Genomic DNA, 21,260 nt, shown 5'->3' with positions numbered 1-21,260 from the left:
ATTTCAATTTTTATTCAAAGTGATATGTAAATGAGGCTATTGCATAACTTGAAATGCCTTTCTGAGCGCTAGACCCCGTGGGTTGGTGTGATGTAGCGGTCAGCTATATCATCCTACCTGATCAACATGCACAGATGGACAAAGAGCAGATAAATCAAACAAGTCCTGTCTCAATTTAAGTGACAGCCAGCAGCATTGCACACACAAATGTCTTCAGTTTTACAGCAATTTAGCTCTTGGCCAGCAATAGAAGTTGCATTCGATGTTTTGCACACAGACTGCATTCTGTGAGTTTCACATCTGGTCCATGAGAAATTGTATTTATTTTTTTAATCTGCCAAGCATTGATAAGAGAATTTAAGCCTATTTGAAAGGGTTAAGAACTAAAATCAAATTGATTTCAAGAAACAGGAGTTTGAACCATGTGCAAAACACAATTTCAAACCTGCCAGCGTATCTTTCAGCGGTTTGATTTTCTAAGTTTTGATACACAATAAAACAGTTTTCTTTGCGATCACATAAACGTTTTGCTTTATAGGATTTATTCAGATTGTGCAGAAAATAAACTCCTTCTCCAGATTGTCTGTGAACACAAATGTAGATTCCCAGGGCCTTTCCTTCCTCAGATAGTTTTGGTTTCATGGATTCTGCTCTGGTGGCTCATTTTACATGCTCATAACTGCTGTGCGACTTTAGAAGCTAATTAAATGCATCTCAGTAGCTTCACAGCTGAGATGCTGACAAGATGTCGGTTATTGATCTTCGCGGCATATAATTAATATTAGACATCTACTGATGAGCTACTTCAGGCATCCATAGACACACAGAGTGTGTTTAGGAGTCAAACAAACACACAATCAGTGTCAAAGACCCGGGTTAGAAGGCATTCATTGTCATTGCAGATAATAAACCACCCACTTACTTGACATAGTCTCCAGAAAATCATGTCTTCTTCCTGCATTTAGATTTTTTGGGGAAGAAATAGTAAAAAATCAGATTTAATACAATATACTGAAGAGATCCTTTTGGTAAAAGAGACAATAAGTCCAGATTCTGCTAAATTTCAGTTCACTCATGCCTTGGAAAAATGTCTTGTGATAAGTGAAAAAACATCTGCCTGTGGAACTAGTTATTTTTATTAACATTGAATAATAATTGGCTTACAGTAAACTCCTACTTCTTGCTGAAAAGTTATCTTTAAGTTACATCTGTCCTATTTTAAGTGTGTTAAGATATTTGCCCTTAAACATAGACAAAAATACTTGGTAAGATTTTGTGTTTTTGCAGCGTATAGGTCTAAGGGCCATAAAAAGAGACATGGACTATCCATATCTTGTCTTTTTTAAAGTTAGTCACTTACATTTTGAAGTAAAAACACTTTGTATAACCCGAAGATCCAGAGAAAATGTATTATATAAAAGTTACACCTGATATAGTAAAGTCACTGAATGAAGTACCATCAACAAGCCAAATTACTGCAATCTGCAGATACTGAAATCTTCACTGGAATATCTGCAGAAGTTACATATATTATAAAATCATAGATGTTAAAAGAAAAGGCAATGATGGCACAATGAGGAGTATTTTATCCTTGAGTTTACTTTGGCAGGCTATGAAGGTCAGAAATGTCATTTTCAGACATAAGGCAGCTCCTGCCAGTCACATCAACTCAGCTGGTGTACGACTAAAAATATTTAAAATAGATACTGTAGTTTTTGCATATTTCAATAATAAGTTAAGCCATAAGCATTTAAACATACTACAAATAATATCTTTGATAGGTTTGTCTGTAAGATTATTTTAATTTTGTTCTATTTCAATGCTTGGGTCTTGGGTTTATTTATGTTGATATGGTCTGTTGAAGACAACCTCTCTGCTCTAAGGGTTAATTATGTAAAAATGTTTTCTGACGAAACAAATCTACTCACAGCATGGCTTCCATCTTTGAGACCAATCAAACAAAACAATTTTATGCATCTCTACTTACCTACTTGCTCTATTAAAGACTTTCTATCCCTCAGGCATGCAATTTCACTCTGTGATGGAGAACATTTACTTGTTTGTAGAGTAATCTGTATCTGTATTTATTACGTTTTCATTTACACCCCAAAGCCACACCAGCTTTCTCCCTCAACTGTCTGCAGAAACAGAGTGAAAATTAGATAGAAAATTATTGTTATAAATAGCAGAGAAGTAAGTCATGTGGATATGATGTGAACTCGCCTCTGTTTTAAATACAGTCTCTGTATTTCAGGCAACTATAATTGCAGAAAGAGTGATGCAAGTAGCAGAACATCCCCACTTATTTCTGATCACGAGTCACAGTGAAACATATTTGTTATTCACTTTAATTTGGTTTTATGTTGGATGACTTTCTTGATACAACTCACTGTGTTTTGAGTTGCTTGAGTTGTAGATCCTGTGTTCACTTAAAAAAAAGTAAATCTGTCATGACATTAATGAACTACGAACTGTTTCTGAGAAACAAATAAAAGCATTTATACAAGTTTTTTTCTATAATTTGCACTTCGTAGAAAACAATTCCTGCCTTAATATCTGGTTTTTGTAATGATAAGCAAACTAAGCCAGAACCTAAAACGCAGCCAACACAGGAGTGGTTAAATCAAAAGTTTTAATGACAAAAATAATATTTTAGACGGGACTGAACGGGGTTGGATAAAACGAGCAGATAAGGAAGGAGGAATCCACAAGGGACAGGAATCCAGCCGGGAGTGGGACGAAGTAGGATGAAAGGACGACAGAAAGTCTTAGGGGCTCAGGGAACAAACGGACCACAGGGGCAAAGTCCACAAACCAGACGGAGTAGAGAGACCATCCAGGGTCATGCACAGAAAATCCAGAAAACAGCAAGCAGGAGGCAGGGTCAGCGACAGGCAGGGTTCTTCAACAGGAGATCAGAATACTTTCAGCAGCCGAAGGACAAGGCAGAATCTAAGGTCAGAAACAGGCAGGATCAGTAAACCAGAAAACTCCTCGTGACTTGAAACAATGGCTTGAAAGCTGTGACTAGAGCAACAGACGATCTCACACTGAACTGGTGAAAATCAGCTGTATAAATAGGGAGCAGCACAGTGCAGGTGAGAGCAATGAGCAATCAGCGCAGAAGGTGGAGCAGAAAGGCTGAAGTCATGACAGTTTTTGATATTTTGTGAGATGTAAGTTTTTAAATGTTGCTCTAGGAGGAATGTTGCTCTAATCTTTTGTTATAGACTAGACAGTGGTACATTATAAAACCAACACCTCTAATGTTAGTTTCCTTATGACTAATAAAATGAAACCTGTTGTGAAAAAGTTATTATGCTGGCCTTTTAATCTGAAACCTACAAATACTCTTCAAAATAAAAGTATAGATGTTTTAAGCAACAAAGTACCTCAACATTAGATTCCAGGTTGCTCATGATACCAAACTAGTGACAAAAAAGGAATGCTTTTAAAATAAACTTTACAGATTAGTCTGAAAATAACAACCACATTTACTGCATTACTGCAAACTGAAGCCCCCTTTAAAACCTTCTTTGATTTTGTGTTTGACATGATTCTATTGTGTCATGATCAATTCAAAGATCCTCACAAGGAATGAAAATTTTAAATCAATCCAATAGCATCATGCCCCGATGCACCTTGGGAGGAAGTAATTAACCCATCACCTGTGAACTGTAAGCATTAATGTAGGATTGCAGAATCAGTTTGATGTACGACAAATCAATGACAGAATCTACAACTGCTCGCAAAACGGAAACATCATTCAGAGTCCGTCTAATCTGAGAAAAATGTTGACCAGCAGAATCTTGTGCAGCATCTTTAGTTGGATTTAAAGCATTGAATATATGTGGACAGTGTGTAGGAGGACAACGACTCAGAGGGGGCTGTTCTTCTGGGTTTAAAATGACAAAGTTATCTATAGTAGGAGGTTTATGGTTCTTATTGCACAACTATAATGTGAAAGAAGTTTAAGTTCCACCAGTGACCTTAACTGGCCTGGCATAGAAAGTTGTTTGTTGTTGGCCTTTCAAAATAAAGCTAGCAGCAAATTAAATTTAGATTCTTTTTTTAACAGTGCCTACGTTTCTTCAGTAATATGTGAATTTGTTGTTTTAATCTTAAAGTAGTTGAGAACAAACTGTTCAAAGTTGAGGAACATCTTGTGCTTCTTCCCTTGTTGCATTTTCAAGGAGAGAAAAAAAAAGTTTTGAGTTGTTAAAAACTTCTATATGTTTACCTTTAGTGCTTGAGTTGCTTTGGTTATGCATTACAAATGCATAACCATCGTTAAGATGTCGAATCGTATCAAAAGAAGCAGACAGACTGACATGCCTTCACATGTGCCACATCAAACGACATCAGCTCATCTGACAGTTTCCCCTGCGGCACTCTGGAGATCTGGCACATCTGCATATGCACTAGTGGGAAATAAACTGCTTCCAACAGCTGTTAAATATGTTTAAACCCCTCCAGGCCTTAAAGTAGTCCACACCAGCATCACCTTCTGACAAAATGGCAGCCATTTTCTCGCCGTAGTTATATACCTTTCAAAAATTTTGCTGAGTATTTGCACTCAGTGACATCCAGCTTCACACTGACTTGGACACATTCACACCTGGCAGATGCCCAGCACAACCAGCATTTTAAAAATAATTAGCATGCACTTCACAGCTCCAGTATTTTGGATGAAGTGTTATATTCAGGCTCAGCTGTACCTGGAGGTGGAAACAGATCTGATTTGCTGCATTGCCATTAAAAAAAAAAGGATTTCTTTTTAAATGGATTAAAAACAAATCCATTTCCTTTTAATGATTTGGAGGTTAAGAAACTTTTTGTCATTTCCATCAAAGTTCCTCATGTGCATCAGCTGCATTTACCATACCAAAGTTCATCAGCTGTGGCAAAGTATCTGCAGAGCATAACATGAGATTAAGCTATAGGCAACAGTAGCTCAGTAGAAAGGAGTTCATCCTGTAACCGGTGGGCTGCCGATTCAAACCCTTTTGCTCCGTCTGTCTTTGTGTCCTTAGGCAAGACACTTCACTCACCTCTCCTGTCAGTGGTGGTCAGAAGGCCCCAGAGCAGCTGTGGCTACAATGTAGTTTACCACCATCAACATGTGAATGTGTGTGTGAATGTATGTGTGTGTGGGTGAGTAACAGTGTTAAGTGCTTTGCAGTCCTTTGGACTGAATAAAGTGCAAATCACTTTATTCACAGGCCATTTACCATTTTTTGTACAAAAAAGAGCTTACATAAATTCTGTATTCTGAAGTATGCTGTAGAAAAAAAGTTTGGAAGAAATGTTACATTTGTACAAATTAACCTACCAGCATAATTAACATGATTGTTACATAAAAAGATGGTTGATAGAGCGCGTTTTAATCATGTGTAATATAACCATTTGGGAATTTTAAGTTTTCTTGCTTAGACTTTACTTTCTTAATAGCAATGTCGTAATGCTTCAACACCCACACACACACACACACACACACACACACACACACACACACACACACACACACACACACACACACACACACACACACACACACACACCCCCACACACACACACACACCCACACACACACACACACACCCACACACATACACACACACACACACACACACAGAGATTAATTTTTCTTAACTAACAACTCTGACCATGTTCCATTTACAAGAATATCTCAAATACATATAGCATAAGCAGATAAAGTGTTTTTCTGCATTATGTTGCATCAACAGTGCCTTCCAGAAATAGAGCATTGCAATATGTTTGAACAGGCAAAGGCAAAAATGTGTTGTCAAAAAGGTGTTTACTGCTGTCTAAATGTGGTTGAAAGGTAGTCAAGGTGAATGAAACGGTCCTCTTTGGGACAAAAGCCTAAATTTAAAATGAACCAATTGAATAAAAGGTCAACGTTTCAAATTTGTGAGATAAAAGAAATGGACTGGTAAATCTTAAATAATCATAATAAGTATATCAGGCCATCCATTGTTTGGACATGCAACTAGGCTAAAGTGTAGAGAACATGTTTACTATTACAGCCATCGCTACTGTTTTCACATGGCAGCAAAATGACTGCCGAACAGCTAAAAACAGTTACAACTGTAGCTATATAATCTAATCCGTTAAGCCCACGTCATTGTGAAGTTAATGGTGACTCAACAGTATTCTTGGTACTCCCCTAAAAGATCTAAACGTTTTATCTCCAAAACAATGACTTAGACTTTGGACCTCATACTGACATGACTCTCCATCACAATGTGTCTAAGGACAAGGAGATCACAGCCTACTCTGGAAATCTTTCCTCAAGAAGGATTTCCACAATGGAAATATAGTTCATGCTCCAGACAGTTGGGTAATACTTACAATCAGTAGAGTCTATTCTACTGGGTTCTTAATGAGAAGGACCTCAAAAGACTGACCAAAGTACACCCAAGTTAAGTCATAAATTGAAAGTTTAAGCAAATTAGCTTAGACCTTTGAACAAGACTAACGACTCACTTTTCCAGCATTTAACCTCTGTCAAATGAAACTGTCTCCCGGGTGTGAAACGCAGGTTGAGAACTTCTGCAGTTGGCATAAGTGCAGGACAAAGTAATTTACGTGGTAATAACAGTTACAGAACTACTGGCTGTAGAGTGTTTGAGCCATCAAGGTAAGCTCTGTGGGGATTTCAAAACACTGCAGAAGCTGTTACAGAAATAGTATTATGTTATTTGCAGCCATAGCAACACTGAAGGTAGTGGATAAGCTGTGAGAGAAAAACTGAACTAAGGACTGGCTCAGTCTGAAGTGGTCATTTAATTTTCCCATTGTTACTTTAATGGGGTGCTTTAATGAGAAATCCTCTCTGATAATTTCAGAGTTAGATTCAAAACTCTTTTCACATGATAGAAATAATGACTTACTAATTGCTTAATTAAATATCTCTACACCAGTTTATAAAACAAAATTTACAGCTTTCTGTGTGCAGTATGTAGTCTAAGTCTTACATTTTTCTGCATTAAAAATTCACTTTTACTTTTGCAAGAAGTCTAAATCTTTTTCAAATGTAGAGGTTGGCTAATATACAAACAAGTTCAGAATCAGATCAATAATTCTCTTTTTTTAAGATATAACACTCAGAAATAAATGACTTACTTTTCTATTTTTGCTTTCCGAACACAAAACAAGCTTCAATGACAGTAAGATTATTTGCTTTATTGTTCTGAAATGTGCTTTGCAGTTTTTCCAAGTTCTGCCTGAAAACTGCTTGTTCCTCAGGAAGTTTATACTCTTAATTATTATTATTTTTTTTGTCAATTTGGTTTTATTAACACCAGATGGAACAGTTAAAAGCTGCTTTAAATTTTGTTGGTCTATCTAGATAAAAATAGAAACTAAATATTATAAAATAAGTTTTTTTGGAGACATGATAATATGGTATATTTATATTTCACCTGGCATCAATTGGATAAACATTTTTATTTAAGATTGTATATACTAATGTATAACAACATACAGTGTCATCAATTTTTATTTTGACCCTCGTACATTAAGTATTTAGTGCAGCATCATTTTCTTACACTAAAAATACAATTATGTTGGGAAGTGTAACTAATGTTGAGACTTAACATTTTTCATACTTTATATAAAGGCTTTGGCTTTGTAACTAAACCAGCATTATTCATTTGATGCTGCAACCAGTGAGATCTTTTACTTATTTCCTTCTAAAAAATTACGTTTCAGGTAACTTATGCGCATTCATGATCTTGACTGTCTCTGTAAAGGTTTAAAGGAGGCGGCTGGGAGGTTCTATGGGATTCAGCTGCTCTATAAGTTGTTTTATAGCTCAGCTTGATGAACAGAGCGGTGGTGGATCAATAATGGGCCTGGAAGATAAACTCTGATAGTTAATGGCTGTTAGCACAGCCGAAAATCTTTAAACAATTTAATTTCTCACTCAGCCGGAAAAAAATGAAGTCTCTCATCAGCTTTTTAATTATTTCGCTTGAGTAAGAGATGAGTCATGTTTGTAATAATTGGTTAAATAAATGTATATATAAAATATTTTCATTCTTATACTTGCCTATTTTCCGGTATGTACATATCCTATACTGAAATGCATAATGCATAGAGTATATTATGCAGAAGGAATTATGCAACCATGTTTGTATGGTGGTGACTATCAAGATTATCTGAAGTCATGAAGATTATATTTTGGTTAAACCTCAATTACATTGTTTGTTATGGAATAAAAGTAAAAATTTTTGTGGCATAAATTTTTATTTTCCAAGCTCCTCATAAAATTCAGGTATTAGCAAGATCAACAACTTCTGACTCATAAATGCAGATAACTTGTGGAAACGGTTAAGGAAGAAAAAAGATAAAAAGGTATAAATATCTCTGCATTTTTTTTGCAGCTTCTTCGATTATCACGTTGATAATAGATAAATCTGATTTGCTGGTTAAAATTAGTTAAGTAATAAATAAAGACAGAAAAAGGTTGGAAAATGTATTAATTTAATCATTTTGCTAATATAGCCTGGACCATTGGGTATGTCAGTCTTGTAGCATTATTGAAATTTTCAAGACATAAAAAAGCCCCTCAACCCCCAAACAACACACACATACATACGCACACACACATACACACTCCCACCCAGCAGGTCTGAGTCAGGTTGCATACATCGTGGCATTCCTACAAGGGGTTTATTTCCGAATGGTGTAGGCGGATGCGACAAAGCTAACAATATGTTCATGTTGTCATACAGCTTTAACATTATGTTACTGTGAAGTTCCATGTTTATGCCTTTGATAGTCAGAAATATAAAATCCTTGAATTCTCTGTAAGTGCATCCGTGCTTTGTTTTTGTAACAGAGATCAGGGAATAATTTTGGTCTGGGGGCTTTTGAAGTTCAGTTTGGATGCAGCGTTCTTCCACTTACCATCTGCTTGTCTCCATAATAATATGTTTCTCAAACTTTCTTGGCTGAAATTATACTAAATTGCTGATGATGATTGTAACTGAAGGAGAATTACAGCCATGATTGTCTCACAGTGTGGAATCAGACTTCTTTAAACTTTCCTTCCTTCCTCTCACTTTGGGTGGAAGTACATTACCTGGCTGTTCAATGATCACCGTCTCAGCTGATTATTCCACATGCTGAAACACAACAGCAGTTGGCAAGTATTGATGAGTCACAAATGACTTTGCAATAACTGGAATCCAGAGCTGTGATGGTGTGGGCGGACGGTGCACTGTTAGCAGGTTTCTGTATTTTGAAGGTAGAAAATGTGTGATTTTAAGAAGAAGAACTCTGATTTCAGCCTGTAAAAAAACTGAAAATTATGGACTGATAATGTTGTGATGACATGTAATAAAATCACAGAAAAAATTTATGTATTGATATTTTTCACAGTTGAAACAAAAAGTTTACTTATATTGACTAAGAGGATGAGTACAACTTTTTTTCCCCTCATTTATTCCAAACTTTTCTTGTTTTAGATCAGTTACAATTGCCAAAATAATTTCCACAGGCTTAATGCCACAATCATGAGTGGAAGGTAGAGAATTGTCTACATCTTCAAAATCAGAAGTTTACATACATTACTTCATATCTGGTAGCAATCCTGTTGAACTTTATGATTTGGGTCAAAACGTTTGGCTTTCCACAGGCTTCTCACTATAGTTTGTTGTAATTCTGGCTCCATTGGCTGATTTCTTTTGACTTTTCTATAAGTCAGACATTTTCTATACAAAAATGTTGCCTTGATGCATTTTTCACTTCATAAAAATCAGCCCAGGTTAAACAAGTTTTCTCTACTAAAATGTCACAGGCGTACTGTAGCCATGCTGAGTTCCTGTTGCAATTGGCATTTAAATACGACACTCTAACTACAGTGACCAACTGAGAAACTTTTAGCGATGTAAATTATACAATCAGTGCTTAGAAAAATTCCTGAGGGTGGAATGGGAATCCAACAAATGAGAATCTAGCAACCTTTATTGTATTTTTACTGAACTGTTGTTTTATTACAAAGTAAAATTGCTGTTCTAAGTTTGGATTCCACTGCTATGTGTTCAGTGAATACGCATTATGTCTTTTCCAGGCACAAGGAGACATTTTACAGCTCAATCAAGTAAAAATATATCAAATCTGACTCAAAAGATATTTGACTTTGGATTTTATCCCCTGGAAATTGGGCCTCTGTCTCTTTAAAACCTCCTGCTCTTTCTGAAACTCTGACTTCACAAAGTCATCACAACATGGCTCCTCTATTAACCCTTTAACAATGTTTTTCCTAACGTTGCACTCAGAAGTAGCTCCTGTGATAAGCTCAGTCGATGTTCAGTTGCACCAGGTTTTTGCTAATTGCTGGTGGTTAGTCTGAAGGAGCTCATTTAAAGGCGGGGCTAGGTCCACCCAGGCGTTTTGCACACCTGAACGGTTGCCCTGGGAGATTTCTGATCAGGGCAAAACTCCAGGTATGTTTTTGATGAGGGAATAACATCATAAAAAGTTTTAAAGCTAAAAAAAGCATATTTTACATATCACTGCCCCTGTAAAGACCTTGTCAAATCCCCACTATGAGTAAAACTGTTCTGTTCTGCTGATTTTGAGCGAAAGGCCATATAGAGGTGAAAAAGAAGAGAAACACTTCTCTGAGCCTGGCAGTCTATTTCACAGCAGCTGTGGCTCTCATTGTCACCATGTCTTGGCGTAAGGCCTGGTAAGGTGGCTCAGTGCACATGTAGAGTCCTGTCCTCCTTGTTCAACCATCCGTCAGCCTGTCACAAAATACAAGAGTTTCTCAGCAGAGCTCTCTAAAAGCCCACCACTTGGTCCCTTTCCTTTTCATTTTCTCTTTCCGCTTCTCAGGAGTCTGGCTGTCACGCTGTGATTCCTGTTACTTCTCCTCTGCTTCATTCCTTTCCTGTCAGCTCCAAATCCCCCGTTTCTATCTATCTGAAACATGGGGTCTGACATCAGGTGGTGTCTGCTCAGCAGTAGTTCCCCTGCAAGTGGAGCCGATCCCTCAGCCGGCGTTGGAATGATAACAGAGGGGAAGGGAGTGCACAGGATAATGCATAGTCATGCAACCTCAAAAATGATAACAGGGTCCAAAAGTTTAGGGGAATATTCAGGGAGAAAGATGAAACAATCAAGCACAGGTGCATAAATATATGTATTTTATTTACAGTAAGCTGAGCCAGTGTGCACCAAAAGTAATCTCTTGGTGCTTAAAAAAAGAAATTCAGGTTTAGTAGCGAGAAGTTAGAAGTTAATCCAGTACAGTCAGATTCAAATCCAGTTTCATTCCAGTTGATGCCAACACATTCTATTTAAGTACTTTCCAATGTAATCCAGTTCAACACCATCATCTTGATTAAATTAATTTAAATTGAGGATATTGACTTATTGATTTAAAAAAGCGAAGAAAGATTCCCCGACTGTAGCAAAATGACGACACACCGATTCTGATGCATGTCACATAATCTAATTTTCTGCATCCGCAAAATGACACAAAGGTTTATTGTGCTGTTTCCACTGGTCCAAAGGATGTGAAATATTCACCCAAAGAAAGCAGACACCTTCCAGCTCCAGATGTATGACAGGCGGGACAGAGACACTAAAGAGTCTCATTAATAAGATAGTGAACTCTGTGTTAAAACTCAAATTGAATTTCAGGATAAAGTTTAGAGTCAGTTTCACAACACCGTCTGCAGTCTTTCAACTTTCATCTTTGTTTCTAATTATGGCAGAGATAATTCTCAGTTATGCTTATCTGTGGCACAGAGGAATTGTAGCTTTATAATCACTGAAAGAAAAATGTTTCTTTCATCTGATAAGAAACAGATAATACTCTTTTGTCAGTATAACCAACTATCTGTATCATTAGGAGTCACAAAGATTGAATGTTTCCAATAACAGTTTGGAATCATATCATTAATTTTTAATTCAATAAGCCATTTATGTAATGAATGCAAACAGAATGTGTCACTAAATTTGAACAAGGGGTTCAAACAAGAGTTTTATAAATATTTGCCACTGTTAAGGTCAATTTAATTTGAGAAATAAATTGAATTAACAGCTCGTATAACTTTTCACAAATAACGGAGTTGCAGGTATGGATAATTTGCAAATGAACTAATGATCTCTGTGTATCTGGTTATGTTGCAATTGTACCTATTTTATTTGTGAACAGGTCGGCAGATATGTGTTCTTCATTGTAATCCGTTGAGTTGCAGGAGAAGTAACATACAGAAAGTTTTGTAATATAATGCAGCACAATCGTCAATTTTAATATGACATCTTTTTCAGCACCAAATAAGGTAATCTATCATCTACAACAGGGATGCCTAAGTCCAGACTTTGAGAACTATCCTGCAACATTTAGGTTCACTTCTGCTCCAACATACCTGCATAAAATATCTGAATTCTCTCATCAGCAGTCATTTTGTTCTGCAGAGCTCTGCTAATGTGTCATTTGTTTGATTTAGGTGTGATGGAGAAAAAATGCATAAGTTGAAGGAATGTTGGACAAAGACTGGATAGGGCTTCTGCTACTCAAATGTATTTCGTTAGCTTGGAGGTAGACATGCCCCTTCCTCCACAGGAAGCTCCTGGGAATGAGCTCCATGTAACATCCAACAACTCCCTCAAGCACACAACCTTTTCCTCGAAGAATACCACTCTGAAGGAGGAAGTATGAGTCTCAAATCCTTTGAGCCATAATCGTATTTATCTATTGACCAAGACATCTTAGAGTACTTTTCCTTTTTGATTATTTGAATCTTTGCCCGAATGCGGCACCTCTTTGTTGCCAAGCGGCTGTTGTTGAGCGGCTGAAACATAATAATCATTGTCTTCTGGAATTAAACTAATATGATTCCTTTTCTGTTCCATTTTCATTTTCTTTCTAATTGGTTGACTTTTTGCCGCTCATAAACGCTAATACTGCTTTGCATACAAATTTATTGTTGTATACCTTTAACTCCTGGAGTGCATAAACAGCAATGAGGACCTAATTTCATGATTTCTGAAGCTGCTTTCACTACAGTGCACCTCACTCTTGGATCATGTTCTGTCACGCTAGGCGGTTTAAGTGAACCAATCATACGTCTGTTTTCTTGTCAATCAATGTTGGCAGGTGTTGTAGATACTTTGGCTGCTTTATAAGTGACTCAGATATATTGTCTGTACTTGAAAATTAAATGTGTCCATTTCAGTGTGTCCTTCCTTTTCATGAGTTGCTTCCATGCACTTTTTAATTCGGTCCCTTTCTCCACTTTTGACTTAGTGTTTTTCTGTTCCTGCCCAGAAAAACAAGTGTGAGCAATCCTTCATTCTGGAAACTAACTTATAATATGTTTCCAATTTATATGCTGATGTTGCCTTGAAATGTCAATTTTATATATTTAAATCCTGTTTTACATTGAAATATCACTGATTTTTTGGTAACACAGACTCTCAGCATTTAAAGCTATGAGTTGTGATCTGAGCATGAATTGTTTACAGGGGTAGAAATTAGCACCAAATGCAAATTTGCATTTGGCCACTGGCCAAACACAAAAATTATATTGAATCTAATTTTTATTTAAGGTGTCCAAACTTTATGTTAAATTATTCTGTATATGTACCTCTGTATGGTAAACTTGTCAGTAAATTGGTTTTCATAGAGTTAAGAATAAATCATACATTTTCTATAATTTGCTTGTACTTGTGGGGTTTGCAATCAAAAGAAAAAACAAACTGTGGCTGGTGAAATATTTGAGTGGCCGGTAAAAAATTTCCACCCCAGCTAGTGTATCAGAATGACAGACTTTTTCTTTGGATTGTTGAGGTAGTTTACAAATCAGCATGTGAACTCACAGGCAGGGAAAAAATGGAAATGTGTGGAAGTGGAAACAACACAACAGGATGTAATCTCATGTTGGAAGGTGCAGTTTGTTACAGATTTGTGAAACTGTTGAAAACTCTCCAAGTTGCTACTTGTTTCACTGCTGAAAAACATTATTTCTGAACCCATGTAGCGCCATGAAAACCTGTTTTAAATTAATAAATGAGGGAATGAATGCAGCTTCAAAACCTAAAAACTTGTGTTTCAGCTTCTCACATTTTCTTGAAAATTAAAGCAGTGTAAGCACAACACGCATAATGTTCTTGGAACAATTCAAATGTTGACTAACTTACATGTGGATTGCATTTGTGGAAATACTGGAGTTCCATCAACTTCCAAAAGAAATGCTGGTTTTTTGTAGATTTCACATGTAGCAGCAGAATCGTGCTGGGAAGAAGCAGAAGGGTGCAGGGACCCGTAGCAATGCAATACAGGAAGAAGAGGAAGAAAACGACAGATGATAGGAGAGGACTGAGGGAACAGGCGGAGGAGAGCAAGAGATTACTACCATAGTACGTCAGGCTAAGCTTGCCATCTTTATTGGTAACCATGGAAATAATTATAGAGCAGACAGACAGACTGTTCGGAGAGAGTGAGGTTTGGCGGAAAAAGAAAAGAAAGGGAGGGGACAAAAGACAAGAGGGGAGAAGGAGAAGGAAGAACCGATGGGGGGGTAAGGTAGGTGAAATGTTTTGTAGGAGTCCCGAAACTCTGCAGATGTTATTGAATAAAAAACATGTAGAGATGAGCTGAGAAGCGATTGTAGAGGCGGTTTAACCAGATTCTTCATCGAAGCTGCTGCGGAGTACAGTGTTATCTTTTCTGCTCGGTTTCTTTGTCATAAAACGACACAAAGACAAGATTTAGCTAATTGAAGATGTGGTACTTCCAGTACCGTTTGAGCGTTGAAAGCGGCAGTAGAGTGTCGTCATAGCATACATCCACCTATAGGAGGGCATTTTTAACACAGTGAGCAGTTGATTAAGTTGACATGGATACTTATGCATTGCAACATTTTTGCACCCCAAATGAGAGTGCGATAGGTTTAGTCCTGCCATCATGTAAATATTGACATTATGTCCTTTTGCTGAAAAACTTTTTTGGTGTGCACATTTAAATGCTATAATCTCATTCTATAGGAACAACGTTTGGTATGTGCACCTTGGGAAACACTGAGATACAATGGCAATTATTTTTAAGACAAAGTAGAAATATGTACTATTGTTAAAACAGATGCTGATACAGAGACAAAAAAATCTAAGAGCCTAGAAACACTTATATTGAAAACATTCATTTTAAGTTATTTATATTCACAACAGTGCGCCCTTGAGGTTGATCTAGATATTGTGTTCAGTTTAGTTTGATGATTGGCAATGTTAGCAACGTATTGATTCATCAAAAACTAGTGACGCATCAAAAACACAACTAGTCTGTTGAGACTTTTTACTGAAGTTAAACATTTCTAATCATATTGTACACACATTTTTTATGTGATTTGGGAACAGACTCAACACAGCCAACTGTTTGTTGAATGAAATCATGCTTACAATAATTCAGTGTTTAAAATTCTGTAACTAACCTATAAATTATTTTCTTTAAAACTGCATCTTTTCTAAGTTATTGTGACTATACCAGTAAGCTAAATATAAGCTATTTAGCAAGCAAAAGTTTAGTAGCTTGACACAGTTGCTAACTAACCTGCGCACTGTGACATCTGTATATAATTCCCTCTGAAAACTAAAATTAATACAATAGTTATCTAAATTGTTGCCACGGCTGCATGGTTGAACGATTATGCCTCATTTAGAAGCTGAAAGTAGAGTTACTTTAACTCTGCTGCTTTGCTTGAAGACAATATATAGCCTATCATTGTGTAATTATTAATGACTATGATAATTATTGTTTCTTTGGTAAAAGTTTCTTAAAATTTGATACCATAAAGACCAAAATGGTAAAACTCTTAAAGCTACCAAGCCTACATCGCAGACAATACAGCATGTTAAACACAAAGAGGTGGGCTGAAACATTTACTAGATTTTAGCGCTTACATGTGTTTGAATGAATGCGTCTGTTAGAAATATGGTCTTGCCTTTTCTGAGGATTTAAATAATGTGCTTGCATTCCTCCCACTCAGTTGCCCTTAGCCCTGAATTTCATGCTGCTCTTCCCATGCATGTGACAGCAGAAGGTGAGAGGTAACGAGTAATGATTAAGAGGCTGTGCAGAAAGCAGAGGGAAGGAAAGAGAGAGCTAGTGAGGTAAAAAAAAAGGATGAGTACTTAAAATCTCTCCAGGTCCCAGCAGGGATCCATGCAGCCCCACCCCTTCTGAACATCTCTCTCTCTCTTTAGCTTCTCTCTCTCTGTCTCTTTCTGCTGGAGATTCTCGGAGAGAAGGAGGGAAAAACAGAGAGGCGCAGGGCATTTTGTGCACTGCCGCCGCCGCCTCTCCAAACTGTCCTACCATCCACCTTTGCAGGAAAATCTCCATCCATGCAGTCGGGACACACAGCTTTCTGGGCGGATTTCCTAAGGATGAAATTTTTTAGGGAGAAGGAGGACAAGGGACTAAGTTGTGATCAGTATCTGCCCGCTTCTGGGCTGCATCCACTTTGTTTTTAGACTTCCTTTCCGACCGATCATATCTACTTCTCATTTCTGCACAAGGTGGAATGTGTTGTACTTTTTTTCTGCACAAGGAGCTTAATTGTTCTGATTGCTCGTTGGCTGCTTCTTGTGGGGGTGTGGAGCTCTCTGGTGCACTTCACGCACGCTCTCATGCATGCACTGCATTTTCCCAGACATGCACCTCCTTCCTCCGTAGCTTTCGATCACAGTTAAACTCCGTCATCTCCAACCCCTCCATCCGTCCCCGGCCACTTCATCTCTGACATGCACAATAAGGCGGGAACGCACTAAGGAGACGTGCTCAGAAAAAACATTCCCGTCTAAAAGATGAGAGGAATCGTCCTCAGTGGATCTCTTGTCGGACACCGGGATTACGAGCAGAGGGTCTGTCCGGAGGGCACGGGGGAGAGAGGACAGCAAGAGGCTGGGGAGGGGGCGCTCTCATCCCCACTGCGTTCCACCGAGCTGCCGATGCTGCCGGCACTCAGTCAGAAGCAGTCTGCTGGTGCTGGAGGGAGGCGGGGGGAGGATGAACACTGCCTCAGTGTGAAATTATAACAGTCAGCCCGCTCTGGGAGTGTTTGTTTCTCTGTCGTTTTACCTCTCACTAATTAATCTGAGGATGCGAGGTAACGAACAGTGGCCTATTTAAAACTGTCATCGTGCGTACACTTTGCGGTTTGGCACTTTCAGGCCACATCAGCAGTAAATTTAGCACTTTAGAAAAGCACAGGCCCACAGTTGGGAGTTTACCTTTGCAGTGACAGGACATCCTTCCACCAACAGGTCACTCTGTTGGTGTGTTTATATGTGTGTGTAAGTTTGTGTTAGTCTAATCGTTTAACTCAGTAGGAAAAAAAACAACTTATAATCTTCTTATAGGAATGTTAAGTGAATCTGTGATTATTATATTGCGCCTAATTATATTTTGTATGTATTATTCAACCAAGGAAATGCAATCTTCTTAATAAATATATGCTACAAAGGAATTTTATGGGATGCTTGTAGAGTATTGGACCTAAATATTCAAAAATCTTGAAGGAGCCCTGATTATAGGTGCCTTTATGTTAAATAATAAATTTTTTATCCATCTGCCTATTTGTCCATGAAATATTTAAAGGTCATGGACTGATTTATTTATACATTTTGCACCTTCTGAAGCACTGAGCTTTTGTAGTGAAATTGCTTTTTCTTTGCTCTGCTTCACTTTAAGATCCCTTGATTCCTCTCTTTTGTTCAGGCTGACTTTTTGAGCAATACTTTTCTCTGTGGAACTTTTTTCTATGGCCTTATAAACCCACCGGAGGATGTTTCAGCTGCTTCATCAGACCGGCCTGTGTTTCGTAACACCTGTTGGCAGGTGCTGATTGCAGACACGCTCAGTTATTTATAAGACGTCTGTATCACTGTGCGCTTTCGGAGCTCAGAACAATCAGCAGCACTTGACGGGATGTGAGACAATCTGCAGAACCGAACAAGTTCTGAGCCGATGAATAGAGACTGAGGCTGAAATCATCTTCTGCATACAGAGGAGTCTCATGCAGTAAGCTGGAGGCTGTCTGTACAAGTTTGGACAAAAAGCACAAGAGCCCCACCTGATCTAGGTAGGATATCTCTATCTGTCTATATTTGATTTTTCTTTCCATAATTTTTCATTTGCAGCTTTTATTTTGAAACTCCATCTGTTTGATGCTCAGAAAAGAGCTGTTGTCATGGGCACCGTAGGGTATGCTAATTGAAGTCACTGTTCTTATTTTCTGCATCTTTCTGTTGACATCCAGCTGAGGAACACAAATATTTAATTGTTTTCCTGCTGCAGTTTCCTGATCAATCAAAAGCTCTGCATTACATTTAGTAAAGATTCCCAGTTGATTGCAGAACAATCAAGTCAATATTTCCCTGAAAGAAAAACCTAAGCTGAAGCTCAGCAAACAGAAAATCAATGTTTTATCTTTAGAGGCTAAATTTTGTTTATTGTTGTAAGGAATAATAAAAGTGGTAGAAAATGTAAAGAACACTAAATTATAAAACATTCATTCTGAGATTTAATCAGCTTATTGATTATCTTTTTGTATATTAGTCTTATTTCCAATGGCATTCCTTTTTTATTGCGTCTACGTTGCATTTCCCTGTTGTTTCAAAGGTTGTTGCCACTGCTACAGCTCCAAGTGTTGGAAGCCAGACTGGTTGATTTGGAAGTGATCAAATCCAGGTTCCAGGTCATCATCAGTCAACCTCTCTTAAGGTTCTTTCTGTGATGAAGAAGAAGAAGCAGTTTGGAGAAAGAGAACATAACAATATAGAAATGGCAGAAATAAATGCACTGCTAGAGCAGTAAACAAATAATAAACCAAAAGAAAAGTGAAAATAAGTTGGGGAAAATAACAATATGAAACAATGGTGCCTGTTCAAAGTTGTTGATGGCTCTGGGGTTCTGGTGAGCATAATTTATCAGATTTTCATCCACAAGAAAGGATTTTTATGCATCTGTTGTACAAATTTCAGCTTGTTTGCTGCCAGACTGGCAGAAGGTTTGAATTGTCAGAAATCCTCTGTATAGCATGTATGGTCAAATGTCTTCATCAGATATCTGCTTTGGTCGATGGTAAGCTTTCATTTGGGCACCATGCAGAGGTCAGTTACTACTTTTTCTCCCCTTCTCTCTTTGCCCTCTTCTTTAATCAAAAAAGAATAGCCAGATATTTATGATGTGGAGTATACAATAATATATTTTTTCCAATGTCCACCTTAAGTTTCCTATTTCTCCTGTATGGCTCAACTCAAAAGCAAACAAATATATTCATGTGGAAAAACACAAAAAAACTAAAATGATTCAGAAGTTTTGTAATGTAAGTGCAAACTCTAGGACATTTTATTTGAATCACCTCTAACCCCTAACCCTTAATCACAGTTGAAGGTTTTTCCTAAACCTTCTCCTGACTGATACTTTTGCACAATGAGATGCTTTGTGACCCATAAGGGATTGTGAATTGGATGCAAATATTAAGAAGTTCCTGCTCAAAGCTGAACTTCAGATTCTGTTAAACATCATTCTTGATTTTCCTTTTTGCTTTATTTTTCAATCCTGACCATAACTGAGATATGTGTTTTGATTGAAAGCCAAAGTTTATTGACATAAGTTTTGAAATAAATATGTAAGATGCAACAGGGACTCATCATGGCTCATTGCTGACATGTGAGAACCAAAAAACACTCAGCCAGGAGTTGCTTTATTGTTGGATTTAAGTTGTTAGATAGAGAGATATTTTAGAATAAAGAAGATTCCACCTACAGTATGGAGCCAGGTAAATCAGATCAAACTGTACCTGCTGACCTTTATTGGAAAAAAATTGAAGTTCAATAACAAAGAAAAGAAGCCAGACAAAATTAGACCTTTCATTTCTCTTTTTGAAAGTTGCAGGAAGTGTATTTGCTGAAAAACAAGACACTCACTCTTCACTTCCAGTGAAAGCACAAAAGACAAAAAGCAATCAGTGGGAAGCTGACTGACAGTTCTGTATGAAGGTGTGCTTCTTGAAAGTTACTCAGATCTATAAAACACATTATTAAAGGAGGCAAGAAGCATCAAAATGGAATTATCCTTAAATGCAATGATTTGACGATTTATTACTCACTTTTGTTCACCCAACACAATAACATCTATTTTTCATTTCAGTCAAATCAGTAGTGAATTTTAGTGCTTTGTTTGTTGCAATGCTATGTTTTGCACATGGCATATCTCTACAGAGTTCGCATCTTGAACTTGAGTTTGCTTGAGATTTCCTCTCACACTCCATAGTCAGACATGTTTGGTTATTTCGGACTGTGCAGCCGATTCAGGCTGAAGAGCAGTTCTCAGTGAATCTTGATGATTTCAGGGAGCCTCTTCATTTAATTGCTTTGACTGATTTAATAATCGATAAAAGAGAAAATTTGACTTTCCACATGGATTAAGTTCTGAGACTGAAGTAGAAGTTGCTTTTGATTAAATTACTGCCTCTTTTATTCTTCACACTGCAGCTGATTTGACTTCACAAACCTTTCAGTCATAAATTCTGGGAAAATAAATCTGAAGGCAGGGAGTGAGAGAATGACATTAAAACTTATGTTTATCTTTCAGTGACACCACCCAGTGGTAAAATGTTTTAGATTAATATTACCAAGCCTTCCTGTTCCTCTCCAGAGTGCACTCTGATAGATGCTTCTCTGCTGTACAATAATTTATTGGTATTAGATACACTGGCATTGTGAAATACATTGGTTTTGTGTAATTTACACATGCCTGACATTTTTAAGCCACCTTATTATACTCATAAGAAAATTACTTGGCATAATTTTTAATCATGATGACCAGGGCTGTGTCATACTTTCTTGTAGTGCTATAGACTGATATCTAGTGTTCTTATGTTTTGTAGCCCTTTTTGAGGAGATTGCTGTAGAAATTTAATGTGTATTTAATAATCTATATATCTGCGCTGTAGGCGTAGGAGCTCCTCTGAGATTTATTTTTTAAAATTTAAAAAAATAAATAATTTCCACACTCAGCTCCTTCAGACTAGCGGCAGCAGCAAATATTAAACACCTAATGGAACCGCACATGTGCCGAGCTTGTCATACAATCTACTTCTCAACCCTTCGCTAATAAGAACGGCTTAATGGAGAAGCATTTTTGTGAAAGTAGCGAGTCAAAAAAAAGTAGGAGCTTCTTAAAGAGGTGGAAGCCAATTTCAAGGTGTTTA

At 37.4% G+C, this 21,260-nt stretch overlaps 1 protein-coding gene across 7 annotated transcripts in view; it reads left to right on the top strand.

Annotated features, from left to right (window-relative positions):
- The window catches only part of syngap1b (synaptic Ras GTPase activating protein 1b), a 153,786-nt gene that overhangs the window by 64,020 nt on the left and 68,506 nt on the right, over positions 1-21,260 (top strand). Inside the window, exon 1 of one of the 7 annotated variants that reach the window (XM_055047237.1) lies at positions 16,293-18,125. The exons of the other annotated variants lie outside the window; for them this stretch is intronic. The gene's annotated coding sequence lies outside the window, so the exon portion shown is untranslated. Of the gene's footprint in view, positions 1-16,292; positions 18,126-21,260 lie in introns of those variants that run through there. 7 annotated transcript variants of the gene reach the window in all.

The sequence above is a fragment of the Poeciliopsis prolifica genome, unplaced genomic scaffold (assembly GCF_027474105.1).
Source record: "Poeciliopsis prolifica strain line A6 unplaced genomic scaffold, Auburn_PproV2 SCAFFOLD025, whole genome shotgun sequence".
NCBI classification, from domain to species: domain Eukaryota; kingdom Metazoa; phylum Chordata; class Actinopteri; order Cyprinodontiformes; family Poeciliidae; genus Poeciliopsis; species Poeciliopsis prolifica.
The sequence above is the reverse complement of the archived record's forward strand: the minus strand, read 5'-3'. Positions and strand labels throughout refer to the sequence as shown.